Below are 9816 nucleotides of genomic sequence, written 5' to 3' on the forward strand. Positions count from 1 at the left end.
TATTTTTAGACCTAAATTTTCTTTTATCAAGTTCTTTGCAAAACCCTTTTTTTTTAGAGACATAAGCTATTCATCCCTTGTTCTTCAGAGATTCATTCAGTTTTAAAGACAGTGAAGAGATCTCTTTTTTCCTTTATCTTATTTGCTGTGTTTATGCTTTCTATATCAAATATGTTGTTTGTTTCATTCAATATGTCTGGGTAGTTTACTTATTAGGAATAGGTTTCTCATTAGGGATTCATATGGTTTCGTAGATCGCCCCCCTGTTAGGTTATCTGTATAATTCTTCATCTTTGATTATTCTTAATGCTAGATCTAATTAACTAGATCTTGAATACAGAAAAATAGATATGCCCACCATAGGTATTTGTAGTTGGATCTATTATTTGATGAGCCTGGTTTATAGGTGTGTAATAAAAATTGGCCTATCTACTAAGGTGAACAACTGAACTCGTTTAGAATGCATGTTTAGGTTAAAGATCTCTCGGCTTCTCCAGTTATTCTTAGCTATAGGCATAGGGAGTTTCGCGGAACACCATCGGTTATTGCATAATTAGAGTTTGAGTTTAAGAATTGTTCGATAACAACCTAGCTTTCATTAGATCTACTAACCAATAGTTTCCTAAGAATACCCTGTTCCTATCTCTTTATTTCATCGTTTACAACCAATCAATCTGCTGTCTTTTTACTTTGTATTCTTTTACTTTCAATTTTATCCTGCTAGCTTAATCTCGACATTGAATTCATTGTGTGAACAAAAGAACTTTGTGGAAATCGATCCTTAAATACTACAATTGATCTCTTATTTGAGGGAGTAGTTCTTAGGATAATTTGAACCGTATTATATATATATATATAGCTCTTACAATTTGGTTAATAGAAATATTATAAAGAAAAACTATATGTTATATTATATATTTTATATTCTCATACATTATAAATTTTGTTTATCTTAATCCATACGTACAAAACATAAAAGTCCATATATAAATAATAATAATACTTATTATTAATTCAATTTCATCATATATTAATAATTTTTTGTCAGCTAATAGACCTCATATATATACATGTGTGTAATTGAGTCATGAAATAGAAAATTTTAATTTTATTTGTTAATATATAAAATATATTAGTTATATGAAGAATGGAGATTGCTTGTTGAAAATGTTATAAAATTTAGATCTTTAATTAGTATTATATTAAAAAGTTTATTACTTTAAATACCTATTTAAAAATTATATTAAAATTATATATATACTAGTGATATTTGGTTAGCAATGGCTGAAAGAGTCATCCGAGCTGATGCAGAACGAGTTTTGAGAGATGAGGATGGGCAAGCCTACAATGAGGCTGGTCAGAAATTGGATGATCATACACTCATCCTACCTGAGGACGCCAATGAGGATCTGGCGCGCCTCAATGCGCAATTAGCTGCTAGAGACGCAGCAGGGCTCGGTGTCGAGCGACACCAACTAGGTGTCGATCGACACCTTCAGGAGCAGAATGCAGACGTGATCGGTGTAGATCGACACAACAGAGGGGTCGATCAACACCAACCACAGATTTCTGCAGCTATTCCTCCAGCTGTGGAACCACGTCGTATTCTTGGGGGTTTCAACAGGCCTCACCTGTTATATGCTAATCGATCAGCGATCGTATCCCCACCCTTCGAGAGGAACAATTACGAGCTGAAGCCTGGCTACTTTACTTTAGTAAGCCAGCATCCTTTCCATGGCTTGTCTCATGAGCAGCCAATGGACCATATCGAGCATTTTGAAGACTTTGTTCTGAGCATCAAAGTTAATGGAGTCTCAGAGGACTACCTACTGTGCAAGCTCTTCCCTTATTCACTTGCTGGAGATTCTGCTTCGTGGCTGAAACAACTCAAAATAGGTTCCCTCAAGAGTTTGAGAAGCATCAAGATAGCCTTTTTGAACAATTTCTATGATGATGCTAAGTCTGAGAAGCTGAGAAACAAGTTGTCTACCTTCACACAAGGTCCAGTTGAGGACTTCAAAGCCGCATGGGTTAGATTCAAGGAGTATCAACGGGACTGCCCACATCATGGCTTCAATGAGGTACAACTTCTTGGTACCTTTTTCAATGGAGTTGATTAGAGATACCAAATGGCTCTAGATGCAGCGAGCAATGGTAACTTCAACACGAGATATCCAGTTGATGCTACTGCTCTGATAGAGAACCTAGCTTGTAGTAAGAGCACCAAGAATGCTGACTTTGAGAGGAAAAAGATTGTTGGAACTGTTTCAGGTAATCAAATGGCAGAGGTACATGCTAAGCTGTATTCGGTTCACAACCTGCTTACAGGGAAGAAGCATGTCCACCTTGCAGCTGAGGATGAGACCATTGAGCCTGAGACTGAGTTAGAAAAGGGAGTCTTCTACATAGATGCTCAGGGCTACAAGAAGTTTGGACAGCCATAGGGCAACTTGAGTGGCAACAGGTTTACAAGGAACTAGAGTTCCTCAAACTACACTCCAAAGCCTGCTTTCTAGAAGACATTTCCTTAGAGCAACTTCCAGAGAACCTATGGTAATTCAGTTTACCAAGCCCCCCATCCACCCTCATCAGAGACCAGAATAGAATCCATGCTTGAGCAGATTCTTGAGAGCCAAACAAAGCTCGTTACGGAGTTTAATGGCAAGTTTGATGTTGTCTACATAGATCTTAATGGGAAGATCAACAATTGGATCTCTCACTTGAAGAAGCTAGATGTACAGGTAGCTCAACTGCACAATCCATTACGAGACAAGAGGGCTTTCTTCCTGGTAATCCTGATGCTAACCCAAGGAAGAGCTGTAATGCCATCTTGATCAGAGAAGGAGATGATGTTTGGGAAGAATTGGACACTGAAGACAAGTTGGAGCTCGCTGCTGCAGAGTTGGTTTCGACCGACACCAACCAGTGTCGATCGACACCGTATCGAACATTATTTTCAAAAACACTTCCTCACGAGGGTGTCGATCGATACACCTCTAGTGTCGATCGACACTGGGTCCGGACTGCACCATATGAGGCGCGAATCTCGATGAAGCCCGAGTCTTCTTACACTCTTCTTGTCCCTTATCCGAGGACACGTCGTTTTAAGGAGGAGATTCATGCTGCTAAGTGCACAACTGACTAGAATCACTCTTCTCTTCGCGGATCGTTCCAAACGAATCCCTGAAGGAATTCTTGAGGATATTCATGTTAAGGTTGATAACTCCCTAATCCCTGCTAATTTTGTGGTCCTGGACTATAAGAAGGAACCCAAGGATCCTCTTATTCTTGGAAGAGCATTCATAGCTACAGCTGGTGGTAGGATTGATGTGAAGGGAGGTAGGATCTCTCTTAAAGTTTGTGATTTGGAGACAGAGTTTGGCATGGATGGTTCAGAGTTTACTTAGACTATTAGTAGTATTGCCTCTAGCATAGACACACATCCTCAGACCCCTTAGAATCCCCAGACAGAGCCACACATAACGCTCCCACCAGCTCAGCTCGCCAATGAGAGTTGCAGAGCAACGATGTCGATCCATACCATCCCTCATGTCGATCGACACCCTCGGGATTCACAAAACAAAGGATTCTGCACATTGCCTTTAGCCCACACCTCTTGCGGCCCTCTGTGATAAGTTCTCTTCTATCTCTTCTCCTGCTTTACCTTCGATAATTCCTTAGATTCTTCGAAGTCTGCTTCACATGTTAACAAGCCTAAAGTTTCTCGAAAGCTTGTTTCCCCTGTTGTTCTTGCAGAAAACGAGGAGAGTGTCGATCGACACCACAATGAGTGTCGATCGACACCTGCAGCTGCCCGACCAGATCAGTTTTCACACTGCCTTGGAAGGCGAGGAGGCAGCAGAAATATTCCACCATCCTACCCACATCTTGAACTCCGCAAAGTCAAGCTATTGACTCAAAACAAGCGCTTAGTGGGAGGCAATCCACTGGTTTGATTTTTTCTTTCCTTTTCTTTTATTTTCTTTTATTTTTATTTCTTTTTCCCACCTTCTTCAGATTTGAATGCCACTGGGGATAGTGTCGTTTAAGTCTGGGGAAGGTTTTTACTAATATTGCTTTTATTTTTGATTCTTATTAGTTTTAGTTTTTGAGTTTATTGAGTCATTTTCTCTTATTATTTCTAATTAAAAAAAAAATGTTTTTTTTTAGTTTAGTTAGGAATCATGATCTATATTTCTCTTGATTATTGCATGATTGATGAGTGCTGCAGGTTCAACTCAATCCGACTATTGGAATATCTAGATGGCAAACCAACAGACTTGAGGATATCCTAGTTTCCAATACAACTACTAAGGCTCGAGCCAATCTCACTGCTCTTCCGTTTACCTCTTCAAACGGTTAGTATTCATAGATCTTGACTCCTGGTTCATACCTGATATTGAGACCAATGTGATAAAGAAAAAGTGTTCATCTCCTCTTATAAAATAAAATAAAAAATAATGAGAGATTGAGAGGATTTTCAGATAGTGTATAGGGGTAGAAATATTTCCTATGACCCTATTATTATACATTATTTGGAATGATCAATTACAAATGTTGGAAAAATACCGAGGGTGTCGATCCAGTATGCGAGTTCTCCTTTGTTTACTCTCTAAAAAGAATACGTCTGGGAAAGAGAAAGAACACCAAAGAAAGAAAAAAAAATGGTCGATTTGTCATGGTATAGTAGATGAATGAGTCTAGAAGGATCTTGAGTGTTAGCTTGTTTGATGAGACCCAGCGATGAAATTCCAGTGGATATAATTGTGGAACTTAGGTATGGAATCTAGAATGTTGTGTAAGCTTGCAGAGAAGTACATGTTGCTTAGGATTTGATTAGACTTGTTAGGCATGTGGATTTAGTTTAGATGATCATGGCAATAGGCTAGAGAATGTTGGGAGTTCCTTTGTTTTCAAAACCTCTTCCACGGGTTTGGCTTTTGTGTTTTGCTTTTGTGTTTTGCTTGAGGGCAAGCAAAAGCTAAGTCTGGGGGAGTTGATATATCCCTATTTTTACTAATTTATCTATGATTTAGGGTTAGGTTTTTGAGTCGTTATGTTATTTCTCGAGTATTTTTAGTGTCTTTTCAGGTATTTTATGCAGTGGGACAACAATGGAGATAAAAAGACATTTTGGAGCAAAAACTAAGGAAAAGGAAGCTAAGGACGATTTTTCAGTTCCAGATTCAGAGCAAAAACTTAGTGAAAACCCACTTTATTTTCTGTTTTGATATTATAGATGTTGACACTAATTGAGCCAACAATTTGGTAGCTAGTTTTAAATCTCATAATAACATTTGGTTTCTCATATCTCGGTCAAACCACGAAATCTTCAGGCATAACTCAGCCGTGACGTATTGGTATTCCACCGCCAAACTGAAAATTTGAATATTTGAGGGTTTAGTTATTCGAATCAATTCGAACTCGTTTGAATTATTTTGAATATTAACTATTGGCGTGTTCGTGTGATTATGGATCCAGTCATTATTGGCGGTTCCCCATAAAAATAGTTTTTGTAATCTCGATAATGATATAATAAAGAATATTAATATGTCTATAACCCAGCCGCAAAGCTCTTATAACTCAGCCACTTCTAAATTTATTCACCAATACACGACGCCGTCGTTTGATTAGTGCTTTTTAGCATACACGACTATATAGATTTAGTGCTTTAGTGCCCTACTAATTGAAGACAAGATGATGGCACAGAGATCTCTTTTCCACGGCGACTCTAGTGTTGATGAGAAAACGGTTTCAGAAGGAAATGAGGTATTTATCTCGACCATCTGAAAAGTAAAAATCGTTAGCCATTTAACGTGGTGTATATTGTGTTTGTGTTAATGTAGGAGCTCGATCGTATGGAAATAAGGATGAGAATGAGGTACGGCGAAAACAGGAGGCGCGATAAAGGCGTTCTGATCGAGTTAGATTGCAATGCTAAGGTTGTCGTTGCCACTTCTCATGATCCTGTTACAAGCGAAAAACTTTATTTCAGTTGTCCGTATAAAATATCAGATGTAAGCATCTTTTGAGTTATGATTCTTTATTTTATTTCTTTTATTTTTGTATCCCTATTAATCAACCTCTTATTTTTAAGGGTTCCGGTCGAGGCAGCGGTTTCAAGAGATGGTGGACTGTTGCATTGTGTGACGAGTTTGATATGATAAAAGAGGAGATGATTGAGATGAAGAAGGATCTGGAAGCCGCCAATATTTGTGAACTTAGCTAAGGCGGAAAAGATTGATCTTATGGAAAAAAATTTGAAACGCTAGAGAAAAAGTATGAGAGCTTGAACAAGTATTTATGAGCTTAGCTAAATTTGGTGCTTTTACAACCATCTTCCTTGTACTGTCAATTTTAATTAAGTCAGCCAGTCTTCCGATTTGTGCGATAATAACTCAGCCATCACGTTCTAACAACTCAACAAGGCATCAAATTAATCTACGATAACTCAGCCGTAACGTTAGAATAACTCAGGCATCTCACACAAATAACTCAACCAAACATCAAGTTAATCTACGATAAGTCCGCCTTAACGTTAGAATAACTCAGCCATCACACACGTATAACTCAACCAAACATCAAGTTCATCTAAGATAAGTCTGCCATCACACACGCGTGAAAGAGAGACAGATTATGAATCACACACGCTAATAGAAAATAAAAAGTGAAGATATAACTTAAAGGGATTAAATAACATAGAAGTATTGCAATTCAATAACATGGAGATGTAATTTTGTTATGACCATACAATCACATCCATCTCCATCTTCATCTGATTCAAAACTTGAACTCTGGGTCGATCCATACCCCAGTTTATCCCAATCAATACTAATCACCTTGAATTCATTCTTCTCCTTATAAGCCTTGCTTACCTACTCCTCCACTTTCTGGAACTCCTCCTCCACGTTAAATCCGTCCTTCATCCTTTTCATTTTCCTTAGGAGATTAAGTTTCGCTTCTTTCTCATGCAGTTTGAGATCCAAGATGTGTGCTTCCTCCGTCTACCTTATGTTGCATCTGATGAAAGAGATGATGCCTTTGAAACGTTTCTCCGTTTCAAGCAGCTTTCTGCTGGAACAGCCATCCACACACGGCCTTTTGTTGGAAGCGTCATCCACACATGGCCTCTTGTTGGAACGTGATGCATCTATGATCTCTGAAGAGTTTTGTTGCTCATGGATTAGAGAAAAGACAAGAGAAAAGAGAAGAGTTTTAGTTGCTAAGAATCGACAAGAGAAAAGATGATAAGCAGGTTTTTCAGGTCTGCTTATGTGCTGAAGAGTGTGATTTCACTTCAATTCCCCTAAAACACAAACATGTCGATGCAGTTATAGAGGGTGTCAATCCAGTCCACTGTATTGCTAGCAATCAAGATGTGTACAGAAACAACTAAGTCAAGCCAGATTATAACGATGGTGGGTTTCTACTAATAATCCTAGGTCAGGATTCAAACAAGTAAAAATGAGAACTTTAGAGCCCTACTCAATCACTGGGTCGAGTAGAACCAACTAGTGACAAAATTAAGAAACTTAAATGCAATCAACAGGGGATAAAAATAGGGGATACAAATAACAGGTAAATAAAAGTGCAATCATCAGGGGATACAAATAAATCTAATAGAATTTCTAAGGATGGATCCATTGATAAGGGCAACTCTAGGGTTCATCAAATGGCTAATAGGCGAAAGATAGATACCCATGACGATAGATTCAAAAACCGGGTCAATCCACTGCCGTGATAGAGACCCCCATAACTCTACCACTTCCTAATCTCAACTCTCGTTGATAAAACATTGCAAAGCAGGGTTTAAGAAATAATCTACCAAAGCCAATAGGCAGACAAGCCAATCCCTTGGTCGAGTCTACAAATCTCTGGAATTCGTAGGTCAGACATCCATTTGAACGTCTTTTGGACGCTGGACGTTTATGATCGAATCTCCACATTAGCCGGCGAAAACCGCATAGGGGCCAAGCGAATCCAGAAGGGTATAAATCTAAACACTAACCACCTAACTAACCTAGAGATTACCCTAATCTAATCCATCCTCAAGAACCCTAATCACTACTCATGCAACATTCTCAAGAACACAAACCTATAAATTACTATAATCATACCAAAATGTAGATCTAAACAAGCTAAACAACTTTACTTAAACAATCAAATGCCAAAACAAAATAGATTAAGAGTAATTAAAGTTTCAAGATTCATAAATACAAAGAAAAACTGAAAGATAAACATAGATCTTTTGGACAAACCCCAAATGATCTATTTATACTAAAATGTTGGAAACCCTAGATTCCCTAGAAGACAAGAGACTTGAGGCGGTTTGGGCGAATACTCGATCTTGGGGATCGAGTAAAGAGGGTGCTGCAAAGTTTGCGCCTTTGTGTATATGCTCTGAGTGATCAATTGGTCGAGTAGATGGTTTATCCTCTCCTATCCGTATGCTCAGATGTCTGGTTGAGTGGGGAATGAGGAGGATTCGAAGACGCTTTGATAGCTCAACAAGTCTTGTAGAGATGGTCACCCTTGGTTGAGTAAATGGATCGAGTAGTGGATCGAGTAGGAGGGGCGAGTAGATTAGTCTGCTGCTTTCTTCTGAGGTTGCCTTGATCGAGTAAGAGGGTCAAGTAAACTGGAGCCTCCTTTGTAGCATCCTGGATCGAGTAAAGAGGTCGAGTAGAATGATGCCTCTTCTGTAGCTGCCCGGATTGAGTGAATGAATTGAGTAGAGTCCTTTTAAGCTCTTTTTGCACCTGAAAACATACCAAAACATGCAATGCGAATGCAAGATGATCCTAGATGCCTAAGTATGCAAAACAAGCTAAAATGGTGCAAAATGATATGATACAATGAGCAAATGCAAAGCTAAATCATGATAAACATACACCTAAAATGAGTAAAATACAGTGTTATCAACTCCCCCAAACTTATCTCTTGCTTGCCCTCAAGCAAACAAAAACACTTAAGTTGAAGGAGAGGTTTGAAGGTGGGGATTCAAAAACCGAAGAAATGCATATAGAATAGGTAAGCTCAATGTCCAGGTAGCTAATTCTAAGTTGCAAGATGATAGACCCTTACTTAAAAACGTTAGCCATACTCGTCACAATGCAACCTAACAACTTGCCTTAATCTATTCAAGCATTCACATCAACCAATTCCCTTTAACATTCATTAAGCACGAATAGTGAATCAAGCAATGCAATGGGTATGAACTCACTTGATTTCGGGCTTAAGCTAAGAGATAAAAATGGTCCCTCTAACGGTTTGGTCGAGTAACAGGGGACTCTCAGAGAAAAGATTGAGTTTCAGTAGAATGCTAAAGGTAAAAGCCAACGGACACGTACAAGAACAGACTCCCATCTACCCAATGATATAGTATGATAGCTCAGAAGATGATCCCAGTCCCATAGATGTCCTAACTCTACCCTTTTTGTCATTCTTTCTCTCTATTTGGTTCAAGTTCTAAGGGGTTCTCTTTGAAACGATTTAAGAGTCTAGCGGGTTTGGTTTTATACTTTGATAAACTTAAGGCTTTTCTTCTAATCTTAGCACATAGGGCGTTTTACCCTTTTCTTTGAATCACAAAGCCTAACTTCTTTACATTCCAAACCCTTTACTAGACTTAACACTTTTGTATCCCCCTTAGAACTCTAAACTCTTACTCTTTTTTTTTTTTCTTTTCTTTTCCTTCTCATTCTCACTCTCATTCCCATTCATTCCATACACATTCCCAATCCCAAATACAAGTCTCCACCCAAAAGGTGTGGGCTAGGTCTACATGAAAGACTACTCTTGTCGGCTCATCCTAAC

General features: G+C 38.6%; 2 pseudogenes across 2 annotated transcripts; both read left to right on the top strand.

Annotated features, from left to right (window-relative positions):
• Positions 1 to 1280: 1280 nt before the first annotated feature.
• Positions 1281 to 3986, top strand: AT1G37210 (annotated as a pseudogene; the record flags this gene model as incomplete). The annotated part of the gene is made up of 1 exon: positions 1281 to 3986.
• Positions 3987 to 5697: 1711 nt separating this feature from the next.
• AT1G37275 lies at positions 5698 to 6229 on the top strand (annotated as a pseudogene; the record flags this gene model as incomplete). The annotated part of the gene is made up of 3 exons: positions 5698 to 5769; positions 5847 to 6017; positions 6098 to 6229.
• Between the last annotated feature and the right edge of the window lie 3587 nt (positions 6230 to 9816).

The sequence above is a fragment of the Arabidopsis thaliana genome (assembly GCF_000001735.4).
Source record: "Arabidopsis thaliana chromosome 1 sequence".
NCBI classification, from domain to species: Eukaryota; Viridiplantae; Streptophyta; class Magnoliopsida; order Brassicales; family Brassicaceae; genus Arabidopsis; species Arabidopsis thaliana.